Here is a 17,424-nt window from a genome sequence, read left to right as displayed (position 1 = left end):
TTTAAGCAAATAAAGCTCAAAAAACACAATCAATATAAATATTTTCTTTTAAAAAAACAAGTAACCCTATTAAAAAGAAGTGCTGAAAACACTTTAAACTGTTTAAAAGAACACACACATTCACAAAGAGAACATATCCCTAGAAGGCCATTCTGAAACAGCCAAATAGTGACCAAAGGCCTGTCTGAACAGAAAAGCCTTTGCTGGCCAGCAAAAATGAAAGCAGAGAGGGGACTACCTAATGGTGGTTCCTGACTCACCAGCTTGAGCTCCCTGTCACCAAACAGGAATTTGCTTCAATTAGCCATGGCGGCTACCCCCAGTTGCAGGCAGCAATGCTTCTGAATACTACCAGTTGCTGGAAACCATGGGAGGTGAGAACGCTGTTGTGCTCATGTTTTGCTCACTGGTTTCCCACAGGTATTTGGTTAGCCACCGCGAGAACAGAATGCTGAACTAGATGGGCCACTGGCCTGATCCAGTAGGCTTATTCTTAGGTTCCCACCTTCACGCAGCCTTTCTTGCCTGAGGTTAGCTTACCTCTTGAGTTAATTCAGAATAACTCAGTTAAATTGCTTTTTCCTCTCTGGCTGCTATGATCCCGCCATTCATTGTTCTACCTGAGTCTATGTGGCACTCTCTCCCTCTTCATTTTAAGATTCCAGTTCTTAATTTTAAAGTTATCTGATTTTTATTTATGCTTCCTATCTCCAAGCACAATTTCTCCACATTCCCAGCTCTCTCTCATTCCTTTCTACAAATGCATATATGACACCTGGTCCCTTTGTTTTCTCTGACTCTATTTTACTCATAACTCTCCCCTCTACAATGGACCTAGTACTCCTATGTAAATATCTTTTGAGGCAAGTGGGAGTTTTGTAGAGGCAATTTTTTTTTTTTTTTTTGGCTGTAGGGTAGGATAGCTTTGCTGTTCTCAGACCTTCTATTTTCAGGGCCCACTTGAGATGGCTGTCAATTACTGAGGCCCCCCAGTCACAAAATGGCAGTACTACTGAGTCATTTACAAAATGGTGGTGGTTTAAGGAAGAGTTTGGCATACTAAGCTGATATTTGCTAACACCATTTCTTTTGCAGGGGACTTGCTAAATTATTTGCCACAGTAGGTTCCTTCTTGCAAGCAGTCCCACAGCTAAGTAGATTATACATTGGCTCTTGAGGCTTCTTGACTCTCCCTCCTTATTTTTTGGCACAATTTGCTGATCCAGAGGTTCTAAACCTGTAACTGTTTTTATTTAACACATTTGCCTCCCCTAACTAGCTTTTAAAAGTATTTTTACTCTTCACCTGTCATTTCTTTTCCACTTCTCCTTTCACACTTGATTCCCCACAAAACTACTAGTTTCTTTCATCCCTATTCCTTTTCCATCCACTTCTTCATCTTACAACAACTTCTGTCACTTATTCCCTTTCTATTACCAGTTTGTTAATTATTTAAAATATTAAGCCTTTCTGATTTATTTTGATGCCTGCTCTGGCCCTTTCCACCCAGACAAGAGAGAAGTTACCTGACCTAGCAAAAGACTGAATGGGAAAGAAAGGGGACTGGGGAAGGGTGTGTGTGAGAAGACAGAGGGTCAAAAGACACACCAGGTCCCTTTTCGTTCTCTCTTCCTCAGGACATCCATCGCTTTTGCCTCTCTCTCTTTCCCAGTTTTTCTCTTCCTTCCCTCACTTGGCCAGCTACTTTTTCCATCCATCACCCACTTCCTCTTCTTTCCTTCTTGCCCTCCAAGTTTCCTTTGCAAGAGATCTGTTGTTGCCAGTGTTGGGCCAAACAAAAGAGTGTGCTGCTGCTGAGGACTGCAGTGCTGAGGCCCACCTGAAGCTGGTCTGAGACTCACCCACATTTTGAGTAAGATATGTTGACTATTTGCTTCTTTTTTGGTAAAGCCTCTTGCTGAATACCTTCCCTGTGTCAATTTTGAAAGCCATGATAAAAGTGCTATTGTTAATAGATTGCCGCGGAGATCTAAACATATTCCCTCGAAGGAGCAGCCCCAATGCTGGCAAATAATTTCCCCCACAGCATTTAAAATACAGTAATTCATTGCCAGGAAAATGCTTTTCTTTCCTTAGTTCACCCATTGCTCTAATGCTGTTTGAGATACTGTTAGGAATGTGATCACTGGAATCTTTTGGATATTGCCTGTGACGAGTGGTGATGAATCACAGAACTGCTCTACATACCCAGGTTCCCTCTAGATGATCTATAGCCCTATACAGGACTTACCTGCTTTCAGGAGGATTTCTCCATTGCAAACATTTCCTAGCAACAAAATAATTTGAGCCACTTGCTAGGAAATGGGAGTGGGGAATCGCTGTGGCTGAAGAATGGGGAGAGAAAGGCCAGAGTTTAAATATTGACATTTAGTATAGTCAAATGATCCAGCTTTCTGTTTATCTGACACATAATGCTATGTTCAGTGAGCCCATGAAATAAAGTATATAAAAAGTGTAACATTCAATAAATTATATAAAGGCTTACACTTCATTTCAAAAACAAGGGATACACAAGACACTACACAGCAAAATGAATAAACTACTTATTTATACATTTGGGCAGCCTAGAATCGGCTTCATAAATACAGGTGGAATGCAAAATACATTCCCAGTTCTCAGTTTTCTTACAAATTGCTGAGCAGATTGATGTTGGTGCATTTAGCTCTGTCCTTTTTAGATAAAGATTTGCTTCTCACATGATTTCCTTCCTCTCATCTAATGTGCTCTTCTTTGATTCTACTGTACTTCCATCTCCAATATTCATCTTTCCCCAGCAAAGCTTCATTAATGTCTCTGGTGAAATACAGCAGATTTTATAGCACATTTGAATGTTGGACATTGACACTGAATGTTGAACATTGACATCCAGAGACTTATTTCCCAAGAAAATTCACAGCACAGTTTTTTTTGGGAGGGGGGGTTTGTGATGTTCATCTCCAGCTCTCCCCCCCCCCCATTCTATATCCTCTGCATGCTCTTGTCATACTAAGTATTTGACTTATCCTTGAATGTAGGCCTCTTTAGGATGAGGCATGTAGCATTAGACTAGGACCCGTTGTTTCAAATTCTGTTGAGCTATATGACTTTGCTCATGTGCAAAATAGCAGTTGCGGTTGCAAACGAGTTACTTTGCGTGCACACACATAACAAAACCCACCACCTGTCTTTTCCTTCCCACTTTTCTTACCATCATTCCTCTTTCTTTGTGGCTCATCGTCTTTTGCTTTCTGTTCCTCTTTCTTTTATTCCATTTTAGTATCTCCATCTTCTCCTTTTCAGAATACCAGAAGGTGTTTTCACCTATGGCTCCTCTTTTAAGGGAAGATCTCTCACTTTCTCCCTTAATCTGCTGCATTTTCAGAAGTGTCAGTTCCGTGGAATTGACGCAGCAGCTGTAGTTCCACAGGTGGTGCAACAATAATACATTTTAACAGTTAGCATGCAGCATTCGGAACTGAGAGTGCGTGAGTATTGTAATATTAGCGTTTTGCCTCGGACAAGCCCTTCCACTTTTTCAGGCTTGGAAGCAGCCTTTTGGAAGTGGGATAGGGGCTAGAAGGGCAACATGAGGGAGGGCACAGCAGGGCAGCAAGCCCTTCCAAGCAGTCTGATTAGGCAGAATGGAAGGGCGCATGCCTGTTGCGCCTCCTGTCACCCTGCCAGCCCCACTCTGCTTTGCGAGGCTGGGATGTGGGATCCGACTCGCAAAGCAGCGCAGGACTGGCAAGGTGACGTGAGGAGCAAAATGCCCTCAAAAAAGAAAAAGAAAAAAAAGGGACAATGACACCCCTTGCTGCATATATGAAGGAGCGTCTCCACCCCCATCGCTCAGCCTGGACACTGAGATCCAGTGCCAAGGGCCTTCTGGCGGTTCCCTCATTGCGAGAAGTGAGGTTACAGGGAACCAGACAGAGGGCCTTCTTGGTAGTGGTGCCCACCCTGTGGAACACCCTTCCTTCAGATGTGAAGGAAATAAGCAGCTATCCTATCTTTAAAAGACATCTGAAGGCAGCCTTGTTTAGGGAAGTTTTTAATATTTAATGCTGTATTGTTTAATGCTGTATTTAATGCTGTATTGTTTTTAACACTTGATTGGGAGCCGCCCAGAGTGGCTGGGGAAACTCAGCCAGATGGGCAGGGTATAAACAAACAAACAAACAAACAAACAAACAAACAAACAATTATCTGTACTACGCCTCTGGATTGGCCTGTTGTTATACTACTAGATCTACTGTTGCAGCTAGAATTTCGATTTCAGTTACATATCTCAAGTCCAATTAAGGGGTATAGGAAGCTATCTTCCACTGAGTCAGATCTATGACCTGTCTATGTTGGTATTGTCTATACTCACAGGCATCAGTTCTCCAGGGTTTCAGACTGGGGTCTTTCCTAGCACGGGGAATGAAACCTCGAACTTCCACATGCACTTCTTTTGATCAGCAAGTGGTCAGATCACTACCCTTCCCCATACTGTGTGCTACATCCAGCAGCTTATTCTTTCTCTATACCGTTTGAAATTATAGCTCACAAGTACACCTTTAACTTCACTCTACTCTCAGAATTGTGTGGTGTTTGTAGCATATTTATTCTGTAAAATAATTGAATGCTAAGCAGTATTGTAAAGCCATTAGTAAACCATTCAGCATGAGCCCTTAGGATGATTTTGTTTCTTACTTAGGATATCATAATGTGAAGATTGCTCTTTCTTATTTAAAAAACAAATAACCAAGGTGGAAATCCACAGTAAATTTACCCAGAATTAATCCCATTGAAATGATGTCTACTCAGAAGTCTTGCTGAATTCAGTGGTGCTTACTTCCAGGGTGCAATCCTATGTTTGGAATCGAGCTATAGGACTGCAGACTTAAGGACATTTACTATGCAGGTGTAAGTCCCATTGAATTCAGTGTGACTTCTGAGTAATATGTTTGGAATTGGACTGTAAAATTAGATCAGAGTACAATGAATGTGGATAAAGAGCCTGTGATAAATTGTAGTTTGGCAAATCTGCTTCAGCACTGAAAGCTTCTCAGTCTTACCAGCAATCCTCCCCCAATTTATTTAAATAATAGTCTACATTTTAGGATGATGGGAAGCCAGTCTATGGTTGCCAGAACTGTAGAGAGAACGGATATATATTTAACAGGTACTTTCCGTGCATTTGCAGTGATTTACAGCAGTTAAAAGCTGTGAAAGAGGTTTATTTGTATTTAGAATAGTGTAATGAGAGACTATAATTTGACTCCTTTGCCTTGTTAAATTTAACATTTCTGGTAACAAGTTTTCCCAATGTGAATTCCATAGTGTGAGAAAGAGAGGATGATAATGACAGTGATAGCATGACCTAGCACTGAAAATATAAATAGCTTGGGTATGCGAGAGAGAGGATTGAGGTGAAAGATGCGGAGAAATGGAGCTGGGTTTTTCTGTAATACTTCAGCATGAATAAGAGATGATTCCTGAAAGTCAGTGAATTTTGTACTCTGGCACTATAAAACATAAATTGTCTCCCATTTTGGCTTTGTAGTATATTTATTATAGATTTAGTTTTCCAGTAATAAGGGTGAGCTTTGCATCCTCCATCATTCTCACCTTGTTAACTAGTTTTCTTGTTCAGTGTGTGAAACAAGATGCTGCCTATGAAATATCAGGACTAGGTAGGCCTATCCTAAAGTACAACTTGAAATGGCAACTCCCCCCCCCCCGTAACTAGCAACATATGCAAGGGAAATTTTATGGCCATCACACAATTCCTTTAAAAATAACAACAGGGGATGAACTTAAGAGAGCCCTCTTTTGTTCCTCCTCAGCCAGCCTGACTGAGGCTTCCTTTGTGAATACTACCATAGTGCACCAACTATTACTACAGGAGACTTGTAGACACTTCCCATATATCCATACAACCATCATTCTCTTCCCAAGAGCCCCGTCTTATAAATTAGGCACACACTAGTGGTGTGGAGATGTAGAGGGCATGGGCAAGAAGGATCCATTGAAATGGCTTCGGGGTGTGAACTAATTATGAGTATGTCAAGGTTTATTTTTCTAGCTAGTATAGAATATATCATGTATTTGAGAAACAGATTGCCCCCCCCCCATCTCTCACACATGAATAGTTTCTCCCACAAGAGAAGCTTACATTGTCCTATCCTCCAATCACATGCCTAGCGTTTATTCAATTACGCAGTATCCTGTTGCTGCTTGTTTCTCAGCTCTCCCAACGCATGTCCATCTCCTCTTCTGCTGCAGGTAGCCTGCTTGCTGCAGGTGAGGCAGGACTTGTTGGTGCTGTTTTCAGGTTTGGTGGCTGCTGCTTTGTGATTCTACTGGGTCCAGTTGTATGAAGAGGAAGCAGTTGGTGAAGGAGGAAATTGCTTTGGAGCCATTGGGAGCCTTTTGGTGGTTTCAGAATTGCATCTTTAGAAGAATGCAGTCACACGGCTTTTCTTCTTATGGATCATTGATAATCTTCTATTTCATTAGGTGGAAGAATCTTAACAAGAAAGGGGGGAAAGGAAACATGATTCCTTGTGAGAATCGTGCCAACAGCTTGTTTGCTTTTTGTCTGCTCTTAAATTTGCCCCTGCTGCCACCGTTTGCTGCAAAAGATCTTGGAAGGAAATAGTGTTTTGTACTTTATATATCTATTTATTATACACATGGCCAATATTTTGTATTTTATCTGATTTTGCACCTTGCAGCTTGTATTGTGTCTTGTTTAAGCACCTGCTTCCTGCTTCTGAATCCTAACTTTGACTAAGATTCTAACTTCACAGTTCAAATCCAGCCAAAGAGGCCCTAAACACATTTACTTGGATGTTAAGCTCACAGTCATACCTCCATTTACGTAACCCTCTGTTTACATAAACTTTGGGATGTGCGCGCGGCAAACCCAGAAGTATTTTACCAGGTTTTGCCGCATGCGCAGAAGTGCTCCTCAGGTTGTGGAAACCTCGGGATCTGACCGGATCTCCGGAATGGATCCCGTCCGCAACCAGAGGTACCACTGTATTTGATTTTGAGGGAATTTGTTTCCTTGTTATCTCCTTGCATGTAAAATTTCTCAAACTGATCTTTTATCAATGCAGATACATATGAGCAGCTAACAAGGATTAATATATTTTAACACAGCTTGACTGTTCTTTTTCTTCTGCTGCCAGTACTGTTAAGAATAAATGAAGAGTGAGTGTGAATCTAAATGGTATTAGTAGCTGTGAAGGAATGTTAGTTTGTCTGGATGAGTTATACCAAATAGTATGATCTTAAGAATTCAGTCTTGAAGAGTTCCAGCATCTGGGAAGCATGAAAGAGAGAAGGTCACATCAATAAGAAGCGAAAGGAAATCACCTTTAGGGCTTGTTGCGTAGCCTCTGTGACCATTGTGCTCTGTATAGTCAGTTGCTGAAATCTGCTTCCCAGTTGTCAAGATCTTGCTTGTTTCTTTGGTGTTCCAAATTCTAAAATATTCTTTTGTTACGGAGCAGCTGCTGCAGAACCTCTAGCGATCTGACTTCAGTCTCTTGTCCTAATGGTAGGTGATGGCAGAACTAGCTCAGTAGCCCCAAAGGCTTGGTACTTTCGTTGTCTACACTGGAAGGGCTGTAAAGTCTTTTTAGGGTATAAGGGCCTTGCATAACTATTATTTGCCCTTTTCTTTATTCCTCTTCACTGCTGCAGCTGGACACTTTAAAGGCAGCATTTAGCCTCAGGACTGAGTTGCTGGCCCCTTTCCAAAGCATGATATCAACACGCTATTGCATTATGTTAGGGCTATATTGCACTTTAATGTATTAGTGTTGTAGAGTTGATGCTTTATAAACTTACCAAAATAATAATAATAATAATAATAATAATAGCCATTTGGACACAGATTAAATTAAATTCATGTGGCTGAATTAGTGTCATCTGTTGGGATACTGCCAGGGAGACAAAGGCCATCATAACCCCACGTTGATTCCGGATGATCCATCGATCTCCTGTAGACACGCAGTATCATTCAAATAGCGACACGAGCTCCAGAAATAGCTTACCACATTCCAGAGCTGATGCACGCTCTATCAGCAGAATTTGCACAGTGAAAGATGCACGCAGGAGAGCATTATTTACAACTTTATTCAGCATTGGTCAGAACAAAGAGAAAACATGACTGCCTGCTTCAATGTCTCAGGCACAGAGAGAAAACGAAAGCATAGACACAACAGAAACATCCTGTGAACAGGAAATACGCAGACTCTGTGACTCACAAAGCCTGCTCCCTTTTAAGGTGGAACGAAAATATCCTAACATGTCACAGACATGTCACAAGGAAGCAGATGTTCCTGGGTAGCACACAGTAGCCTTATACAGTTTCAAAGTGGTAATGGCTGGAAGCAATTCTACCAGAAAGTTGGGATGTGGGAATATGGTCATTTGTCCATAAGAGCATGGGCAAAAGTTCATTATTGCAAGATGATTTCATAGCAGAAAGCATTGCTTGGAAGCATGATCAACGTGTGGAGAGCTCATGCCATCCAATGATTGGTCCACGTAGCATAGCATGATCAAATACGTGGTCTGGTGTGAGAACATGAGACTAATGTATTGTATTGTCTTTTATCTGCTGACTGAGGCAAAGCTCTCTCCTTGAATTTGTATCTTTTCATGGACACACAATAAAGGCTGTGCTCCAGCAGCTTCTAGAGGGGAGCTGCGGCCAGATTTCTGCAACCCATTTTGGTGTGAGACTGATTATTTACGGATGGCGAGCGGGTTCTCGTCATTGGGAGTAAGTACTTTTATTTGCAAATGTTTTATTTTAGAGAACTTACTCTTGATGAATGAATGTGGAACAGCACAAGATGTAGAAAACCTTTAAGGAAGGCACAGTTTTGCAGGAAGGCAAATAAGGAAGGACAGAAGTTCAAGGAAGGAAATAATTAATAGTCTGCTTCAAAAGCAGATGTTCTGTTGCTTAGAAGAATCTACTTATAGAGACGTGACTTATATTTCTGCAAGTGCTGTTTGCTCTTTCAGGATCACTTGCTTCTGTCAAAGGGCCCATAGGAAATAAGCATTTGCTTTGGGGTCTGCTGAACACTCTGAGCCAATGGTCTGATCACAGCTTCTTCCTGCTAGCACTTTTACGCAGTGGAAATTTGTGTACCTACTGGTTTGAAAGAAGGTCAGAATGCATCATGCAGATTCCCGCATTGCAGGGGGTTGGACTAGATGACTCTCCAACTCTACAATTCTATGATTTTGCCACGGCTTTGCTCAAATAAACCCCATTCATATGGAGTATGATAGTAAAGCTCCCTAACCATTGGTAAGGTGCTCTCTTTATGCTGCAATTCTATTGACAGGAGAGAGAAACAACCTAAAGTGGTTGAACTGTAATGTCCATTGCCCTGGACAGGGTGGAAGTAAGGAAAGAGCAGCATCCTGTCACTCTTCTACTTTAACTTTTCTTTAACAATTTCCCTACTGTTGGGGAACAATGGGAGGAAAGTTCATTAAGCCACTAAAGCAGCTCTAGAGTTGTCACCATTTCATCCTTGGATTAGGAGCATTTTGGAGGACTGGGAAGGCTAACCCTAACCCTTTGAATCAACATATTCCCCTGTTGCACCCCAGCATACCTTCAATTTGGCCCTGGCATGCTCTCTTTTTGCTTCTAGTGATGTCAGAGCTCTGGCGACGTTAGGACAAGGACCAGTGATGTTTCTGTGTAGGTACGGAGGAGGCATCTAAAGTTGGGTCCTCTTCTCCAAGGTTGGAGTTCTCTCACTGTCCTTGGAGAGGGAGATACAACACTTCATGAGGCCCTTGGGATGCTCTCCCAGGGACCATAGAATTGCAGAATTGGTGACGCAATTAGAATTGTTTCCATTTTGTTTGGTGCATCATTGTGAGCTGCTCTGGCGCTTTGTGGGCAAGTTGTGGGGACAGCTCTATACACTGATTATATAGGGAGAAGGTGGAATTTGAAATGGCTACATTAGGTCAAATCAGGGACCCATCAAACTCCCTCTCAACAGTGGCTACATCAGAATTCAGTTGTTTTAAAAACAGCCAGCTTATTCCCTGATGTCTATACCCAGTCATTAGCAGTTAAATTAATCCATGCACCATATATAGGAAACTCTGAAATGGGCTTATTTTCCATTCATATCATTTGTTCAACCTCTTGGCATGTTAGCCTGATACCCATTTTATTCCAAGTAGATCTTGTGTTTGTTCATCTTAACCATTATGTATTAATTGCACTTGTTTCCTTCAGTTATGTGCATTGCATGAAAAGGTAAATAGCTGTTCATTGTTCTGTAATCAGCTTATGATTTTAGGAATACCCATAATGCCTCATTTAAAAATACCTCTTTTCAGTGCCGGAGCGACTTTTCATGTAGAAAGCATGTTATTGTTTGGTGACTTAAATATTTATAAAAAATATTTAAACCACATTAAATTGGCCCACCTTGTTGTGATTTTTATAGAGGACATTGCCTTGAAACCAGAGCTCTTACCTGCCACCTTTCTTAGGTTTATGTCGGTAAAATGCAGTCATATGGTTCCACTCGTATTACCTCTCCTTTGGTAGCCATTTCATCAGGAAAAAGCTGTATGAGTCATTATTTGCCCAGTGGATATGTTGCCTTAATTCCTTTTCCTCTTTGTTATCTCTTGTTGCACAGAACAAAAGTGCAGTGTAGTTTCTTATTGAGCTCTTGTGCGAGAGAGACCACAAAGAAGAGGATTAACAGAGGTATTTACAAGTCGTGAGTAAACATTGCCAGGTGGAAAGAATTTTATAATGTCTGCACCACACAGTTCTTGGCTGAACACAGTGTAACCAGTACTTTGTTTTTAATTAGCATGCTATTGTCACAGTATTTTTTAAAAAGGTAAAATGAAAATCTGGATAACACATTATATGCATGCGCTAATCTCTGTTGTTTTTTTAATGGTGGATACAAATGAAGTAAAGGAGATTGCTTGAAAACTATGAGAAAATGCTCTCATTGAGTTTATTGCTCTCTGAGGCTGCAACTGTATTCTTTCACACCACCCCAATCTCTGAGCAGTCTGGTGTTGAGTTAAAAGTGTAATTGTGTTTTATTATCTATTTATGATTATGTGTGTTCTAATGTGTTTGCTAACTTGCCTGTTATTTTTCTACAGGGAATCTGTACTTTGATGTTTGTTTGCACATCTGGGGGCAGATGCCTGATTTTGGGAGGGTTAGTGCTATGAGTTTGTTGGTGGCAGACCCCTCTAATTAATTCCTGGATCCAACAAGGGTTAGAATTTAGTCAAAGCTTGTAGTGTTAACCTGGATCTGGCAAGTGCCACAAGCTAATCAAGCCAGGCTGTCTTCCCCTCCCTCAACATATAAAACCAGAGTTTAGAGTAGGGAGTTAGGAGTGCTGTGACCTAGGCTCAGGTTGTGTATATGTGTAAATAAACCATATATTATAAAGATACCTCAACTTCCAAGTGGTATAAGATTCCAGAGGTTCCAGGCGTTTACCAAGAGTTAGTGTTTCCTTTTGGAAAGTAAGCACACCTTGAAAAGATCCCCCCCCCCCCCGATTTCTTTTCAAGGTCACATCATTCCTAACTCTCTAAACTCTGGCTTTATCTTTTGAGGGAGGGGTCTTCCACCCATTAGCCATCTCGCACCAAACACCCCAAGCCTTGTAACACCCCAAGCCTTGATTAAATTCCAACACTTGCTGGATCCAGGGATTAATTAGAAGGGTGTGGCACCCCAAAACCTATAGCAGTATGCATAATTATTTGTGAGTAGAGGTACTTACTTCCTAGTAAAAATACATAGGGTTGTGTTGTTGCATATTTGTGGGCTAGGGATGTCTAGCCCTCAGTTAGACTTCTTGTACCTCTAGCAGCTGTGGGCCAGGAAGATGTCCGACTGGTAGAGTCTCTTATGTGGCAATGAAAGCCTTCTCTTGCTGAACCTTTGTCTGCCATGCAGCTAGTAAGAGCAGAGGAGGCCAGCCTAAAAAGCCTCATTGAGCACATACATTGCAAGCAACCATCTACTATTTGTTGGTGCAACACTGAACTATGGTTTAGATTTTTGTTTGATATGGGCCTGTGTGTGCGTGTGTGCGCGTGCACAGGCAGAGGGGAAAGAATAGGTAAGCAGGTCATGCTAATAACAAAAGAGGAGTGGGGAGAGAGTTGTGGAAAACTGACCTGTTTTTATGAAGATTTGCTGGACAGGGGAAGGAAAACAGGAAGTGCATTGTGTGTAAGAAGAGAGAAAATGGGTATGTTCTCTGGCTGTGATTTATTTACTGGCAATGGGGTCGGTGCTTTCTTTTGAAATTAAACTCTAATCCCATTGCCAGTAAATTACAGCCAGGGATAAATTACTGCAGAGAGGTGCAGGGACATTGAATTGTATGAGTGATATACCATCACTCTGTTAGCACTGCTTCTTCCAAGTACATGGGGAAAGAGGAAACTGTAGTTGCTTAATAGGAAGGGGGAAAGGATTCTGCATATGCTCACTTCATTTATTCATACTGTTGTATTATGAATTCACCATCTGATCTTGGGCTTCTTATTTAGTGGTCTATCACAGTTTTTGAGCTGTATTAGTATCCCACTGAATCAGGGACAGTCAGCAAGTGGATCCAGATCTATTACTGCTAGATCTCTGGACAATTTGTAGCAGATTGGCAAGGGATTCTACCTTCCAATTGCTGAACAGTATCAACTGTGAAAATAAGTTTTTTACCAATTAATTTTTACTATATTTCCACACAAAAAATTAACAAGAAAAAGAAAGATAATTTCTGCTCTAAATTAGTTGACTGAGGTAAAGAGAGCTTGGGAAAAAGCTAGATTTTTTTTGCTGTGTCTGTAGAAGGACTGTAAAACATAGGGGCATTGGAATATGTTTCATCCTTAATCAGACCACTAGCCCATCCTTAAAGGGACACTGGTGGCCGATCAGAAGGTCGGTGGTTCGAATCCCCGTGATGGGGCGAGCTCCCATTGCTCAGTCCCTGCTCCTGCCAAAACTAGCAGTTCGAAAGCACGTCAAAGTGCAAGTAGATAAATAGGTACCGCTCTGGCGGGAAGGTAAACGGTGTTTCCGTGTGCTGCTCTGTTTTGCCAGAAGCGGCTTAGTCATGCTGGCCACATGACCCGGAAGCTGTACGCCGGCTCCCTCGGCCAATAAAGCGAGATGAGCGCCGCAACCCCAGAGTTGGCCATGACTGGACCTAATGGTCAGGGGTCCCTTTACCTTTACCGTTAGCCCATCCTTGCTCAGTGACTGGGAACAGTTCTCCAGGACTTCAAATGGCTTTCCTGGAGATGCCAGGGATTGAACCTGGGACCTTTTGCATGCAAAGCTCTGCCACAGAGCTATACAATCCTTGTACAACTATGAACACAGTTCTGGTACTGAAAAAAACCTCATAGGCCTGCCTTATAGCAAGGGTAGGGGACCTGTGGTCTTCCACTTGTTGCTGACCTGCAGCTCCCATCATCCATGGCCATTAGCCATGCTGACTGGGGCTGATGGAAACAGGAGTCCAACAACACTAGGAGACCACAGGTTCCCCACCCTGCCTCAGAGGAATTTAGCCCCCTAATTCTTAGTGTTTGCTCCCCTGAACTAATATTTTGCACCTTGCTCTGGTTGATGGATCTTGAGCTTCACTTGAATCTGCCTACTCCTGCTCTAAACATTATGAATCTATATAGGGCATATATGTGTATATGTATTTGACTTTCTATGTAGTTTGTGGCTTGCGGTATTGCTTTTGTCATTTGCTTGTATGCAATTTTAGTTTCCAATTTCTGAGTCTGCTTTATGTTAGAACCACCAACTTGCCCCAGGCTGCATTGCTGGCCTTTGCTCCTAGCTGTACACACTCATATGGATGAATATCCCTTTTTTCATCTATGAAATGTTGGAATGTATGTAACTACAGTATCTGGGCTATCATTTTTATCCAACAGTATATCTTCCTTGAAACCATATTTACTACTTCTTTTTTTTTAAAAAAGAAAAGTACAGGAAATTGCCAGTTGTCAGAAGAAGCTTTGCATTTCAGATTGCTAATGGCAAACAGTTTGCATAACCATACAACAGATGAACAAAAAACAGACCCTGGAACAAAGTTGGCTGTAGCTAGGTTTTATTTGGAGGAGAGAGAGGCTGGTTGTCACTAGAAGCTTGCATATTTTTATGCAATAATGGCTCAACAGCAATGTCACTTTTGGAAGACTTTCCAGCTTCCTTCTGTCATGAGCAAAATGTGCCCCCACCATTTGGTTTATATCTTTCTATTGCATTAAATGTGAAAATATTCAGTCTTGTCTTATCTCTATAGGACAGCTTTTCAGGGAAGAAAACTTAGGCAGCTGAATGCAATTTACTCAGTACTCAGGACATGCTTTTGAGATAATTTGATATTCATTTTAAGTCGAGCCACTCGTATAATCATCCCTCATCAATCAGATTTTATCAATTAAGTTACTTAAGGTAGTTGTGTGCATGGTTGTAACTTTGCCTTGTTTTTAAGCAGCCCCCATGACTCCCTTTTCTAGTTATTAACACCCAGCTGGATTCTCCATAAGCTTAGCCTTTATATAAGGCTTGAAGTAAGGTGGGGGGGAGGGAGTGGACTTCAGCTGTGTTCAGGACAAGGAATGGAATGATGAAAGCCAATGCTATGATTTTCATCCAACAGGGTGCTGCTCTGTGTGGCCTACCTGGCTCCATAATATAGCACAGTTATCTTCTTATCTCCAGTGACTTTGTCCTTAGCAGGTATGCCTATTAGACATGGTAATGCTCAAGAGGTATGCATACTTAAGTATTAATATTGATGACAGTAATAACAATAATCAGATTGGTAGCAGAATCAAATTAATGTGGTCTCCCGCAGCAGAAATATTTACCCGATGTGTCCTGCCAGTTAGAGAGATTGGCATTAAAGCTAGACATTACCTCATCTTCCTGGGCAGACAGCCTATTTCTATGCTAAGCAAGTCTGCAGGAGTGAACAACTGAATACCTGCCTGATTAGCTCTGCAGTGGCAGATCTTGGTTGGAAGTGATTTCCCTTAGTGCTTTCCCTCTTTTGCTTGCTCTCCATCTCTGCAAGCTTTGTCACTATGCATTATCAAACCATGTTTTTCATCTTGAAGGGCACGTTGCGGGTAAGATTTGCCAGACAGGTGGGCAAGTATAAATGCTGATCCAAATCGGAAAGGTCACGATGAACAGAAGGAAGAAAAGTAAATGTGTGTGTGTGTGTGTGTGTGTGTGGAATGAGTGTCCCCCTTCTCACCCTCTGTATATATCTGTGTCAGGCAGGTGAAACTAGATTAATGAGGAAATGCAAGATAAAGACCAGAAGGATTCTGCTATGAAAAGGAGATTTTGTTTTTAGCACAGGAGACAGTTCCAGTCTCAGGGAAGTTAGGAATTAATTGGCTGACAGCGATAAAGCTTTGTTCTTAGGATGCAAATCTTTTCTTATTGGAAATAAAATCCCATAAGATCTCTCCCACCTGGTACTTCTGTAGCTGTCTATTTTTGTGGATTTCAAAACACTTCACAAACTCTGTAGGATTAGACCAGTCCTCCACATGTGCTTCACATAAGACAAAAAGCAGCAAGGGATGCTGGGTATTTGGTTCTGCCAGCAATCTTCCTCTCCTTCCTAGAGTTAGTCTCTTCTGCTAATGATCTTTCATCCTCAGTGTGACTCAGAAGGCTGGTAGCTAAACTGTCCCCAAGGTCACTCTGTTAACAACTTTTGGAAATGTCAATGATTATTACTAGAGTCCTGACTCCTGTCGCTAAACCACTGCAGCTCTCTAGATTTGTGTTTTGTAGAAAAAAACCAGTCACATATAAATAATATGCTTAAATAACTTTTAAAAAAAGAAAGAAAAAAGATCATAGTATTAATTTTCTGTTTTCCTTATTTGACTTGATAGAATGAGGAAGTGGTAAATCATGTGAGTTCCATGGGAAGCATTCACGGTAAGAAAGATAAGAGTTTCACATGTACCAGAGTTTGGAAGCTTCTAATGTTCTAACAGAATGTGAAGCTTTTTCTGTCTCTCCCTTTTGCTGTATGAGTGTGTATGCTAGGGTCGGATGAGCATCTTTAGCTTAGTATTGCGACAGAAGGCAGATCAAGATTCTGACAGGATTCTGCCGCTTTCATTTCTCTGGTGTGTGCATGTGTGCACTTATTAAGGTTTAGTAATTTCAGTGCAATAATCAGTGCTATTTTTCTAGAAAAAGAGGTGCCGGAACTCACAGCGAACACCTCCATCGTATTCTTAGAATGACAATGGCGCCCACCTGAGAGGTGCCAGGACTAAGAGGTGCCGGAACTGAGTTCCGGTGAGTTCCAACTGAGAAAAACCCTGGCAATAAACATTGCATTGGATGGTGTCTGACCTTGTTGCTTTTCAGATGTATTTCCTTCAAGGCTTGCACATCTACGATACGAAGGCCAAACTTCTAAAAGCACCAAGTGTGTAAATATTATTTTTTTTGGGGGGGGGGGAGGAAAAAGGAAATAACCCTGCAACAAAGAGTTGTATACTTCATCACAAATTCACTAGAAAAGCTAATCAAGATTGTTCTCTATACTTAGGTCTCCCAGCTGTGTAAAAACTGCTTACTGGTGGTTAGTTTACAAGGCTGCATTGTGGGCAGGATTGTATGGGGTCTTTTCCATGAAACTGTCATCCTTGATTGCATAGGAAAGACCCATGACATTGTGGCTAGCTTATTTAATTGCAGGCCTGGGTGGGACCTGCTCACCAATAAGAAACTTCTATTCAACTGGAAGAATGTTTAAAGGGCACCTACACTAGCCTGGAAACCACCCATATATTCAGGGCTTGCCCTACCATTTGGTTGAATGAGGCAGCTGTCTCAGGTGGCAGATGCTAAGTGGTGGAGAGTTGTTGGAAGAGAGAACTATGTATTCTGTGCGACCTGCACTACACTATGAAAGCTAGCTTACTGCTATTGAGTATGATGTCCCATTACCTAGTATTAAGGTCTTCCCCTCACCTTTTACATAGAATGGCAGAGAGGCATCATTTTTCCTTTGTCTCGGGCAGAAAAATGGCATGACCCGTCCCTGTGTGGATCTACAGTGCAAGACCTTCTTGATTCCTGATGTATTTGCAGGGGATCCTGTTGAATCTTGGCAAAGTTCTAATTCACAGGAGAGCAGGACCATGGCCAGCTCACTGTGGAGACACCCAAGAGCAACAAGCTTGCAATGTTGTTCCAGCAACTGTCTAGAGCCAATGGAGAGCTAATCCTAGCCTTCACCAACCTAGTACCCTTCAGATATTTTGGCTACAGCTCTCAAGTCATAGTCCAAAACATCTGGAAGGCACTAG

The 17,424-nt window shown here is 41.7% G+C and overlaps 1 protein-coding gene and 1 long non-coding RNA gene across 5 annotated transcripts in view; one reads left to right on the top strand and one right to left on the bottom strand.

Annotated features, from left to right (window-relative positions):
• LDLRAD4 (low density lipoprotein receptor class A domain containing 4) overlaps window positions 1–17,424 on the top strand; it is a 288,568-nt gene that overhangs the window by 157,996 nt on the left and 113,148 nt on the right. The gene's annotated exons all lie outside the window — the stretch shown is intronic.
• Window positions 6,172–7,730, bottom strand: LOC307219654. Its single transcript, XR_013840487.1, has 2 exons — window positions 7,369–7,730; window positions 6,172–6,514 (listed from the first exon to the last, which is right to left on the bottom strand). It is a non-coding gene; the product is annotated as an uncharacterized lncRNA (long non-coding RNA).

Source organism: Podarcis cretensis, assembly GCF_951804945.1.
Source record: "Podarcis cretensis genome assembly, chromosome: 7".
In the NCBI taxonomy this organism is placed as follows: Eukaryota; Metazoa; Chordata; class Lepidosauria; order Squamata; family Lacertidae; genus Podarcis; species Podarcis cretensis.
The sequence above is the reverse complement of the archived record's forward strand: the minus strand, read 5'-3'. Positions and strand labels throughout refer to the sequence as shown.